The sequence below is a fragment of the Myotis brandtii genome, unplaced genomic scaffold (genome assembly GCF_000412655.1).
Source record: "Myotis brandtii unplaced genomic scaffold, ASM41265v1 scaffold206, whole genome shotgun sequence".
NCBI lineage: Eukaryota > Metazoa > Chordata > Mammalia > Chiroptera > Vespertilionidae > Myotis > Myotis brandtii.
The window spans coordinates 1,653,657-1,655,478 of record NW_005357691.1 but is presented as its reverse complement, the minus strand read 5'-3'; positions in this window follow the sequence as shown (position 1 = coordinate 1,655,478).

Here is a 1,822-nt window from a genome sequence, read left to right as displayed (position 1 = left end):
TTGTATCACCCCGGGGTGAGAATCAGGCTATAGGTGGTGGAGATCATTATTATTAGCTTTTTAACTGAATACAAATAAGCTGTCTCTACTCCAGAACACTCCATATGTGCATTCAGAATAAAATTAATAAATATGAATATTAAAAACCCAACACAGACCAATTGTTTTCAAGAAATGTTGTCCCAGCAGCATTTTCATTAAAATAAAATGTGCTACTTTTAAAAGTACTTACAAGATTCTCAAGTATGATACTTGAAAATAATAACATTGCAGCTTATTTTTGAAAGTTCACAATTCTGAGTTCTCACCAAATCTGGTTGATCATCTAATTAATAAGGCCAATTATGGGGGTTTTACAAAAATTAAAGCTCATTTGAATTGTATGACTCTAAAGAGATAAGAGCTTTTCTTTCAAAATTAGAACAAAAAATGCTAAAATGTTGAAGATTTTATATTGTTGTTGCTAAGATGATTCCATTTGTTTTTAACTTAGAAAGAACAGGATTTTGGGAGACAGGATTTCTATGAAGGACCAGCTACAGATATTACATTTCCTGTCCATGGATATTGAAATAGATTAGAAACTTACATAATATTATTCAATTTGTGATAAATGAAAATACTTTTATGTTCAATTTTTGTTGCATTCGGATAAAAATAACAGATATACAGAAGTCAGAGAATGAGATTCTGAAAATTAAGCTGACTTTGTGGCAGCAGAAAATAACTAACTCTATTTTTATTTTGTTTCCCTATGAATGGCTTCTGACATAAATGCAAAATTGTATAGGCAAAGCCAAAGGCAAGTATAGAAGGAAGGCACATTATTGCCCAGCTTCCTGGTTTCCATAATGTTTCAGACTCCTTGGAGTGGCCCCTCATGACCTAGCCCACTTTAAACCTTCTACACCATCCCATCTCCTCTTCCCCTGTCCTGATAGACATTATGCTCCAGCAATGATGAGTTACCTAAAATTTTGCAAACTTGCTGGATGGTGGTGTCACACCTTCATGTCTTTACACATATTTTCCCCCTTATTTAGAACTAGAGGCCCGGTGTACAAAATTTGTGCACGGGAGGGGGGTGTACCTCAGCCCAGCCTGCACACTCTCTAATACAGGACCCCTCGGGGGATGTCTGACTGCCGATTTAGGCCCGATCCGGCAGTCAGACATCTCTCTCGCAATCTGGCACCTCTGGCTCCTAACTGCTCGCCTGCCTGCAGGCCTGATCCCCCTTACTGCTTTCCCCTGCCAGCCTGATCCCCTGAACTGTTCTCCCCTGCCAGCCTGATCCCCCGAACTATTCTCCCCTGCCAGGCTGTTCCCCCTAACTGCTCTCCCCTGCCAGCCTGATCCCCCTAACTGCTCTCCCCTGCAGGCCTGATCACCCCTAACTGCCTCTACCCTGGCTCCGCCACCATGGCTTTGTCTGGAAGGATATCTGGTCTAATTAGCATATTACCCTTTTATTAGTATAGACAGAGGCCTGGTGAATGGGTGGGGGCCGGCTGGTCTTCCCTGAAGGGGATCCCGGATCAGGGTGGGGATCCCCTTGAGGGGTGGGGCCATCTTGGGCGAGGGGCCTGGGGTAGTTTGCAGGCTGGCCATGCTCCCATCGGGGTGGGGGTCCCCACTGGGGGCAGTGGCCGGCCTGGGCGAGGGGCTGAGGGCCGTTTAGGGGCAGTTTGCAGGCTAGCCAAGCCCATGGCTTTGTCTGGAAGGACATCCAGCAGGTCTTCTGGTCTAATTAGCATATTACTCTTTTATTAGTATAGACTAGAGGCCCAGTGCACAAAAATTTGTGAACTGGGGGGGGGTG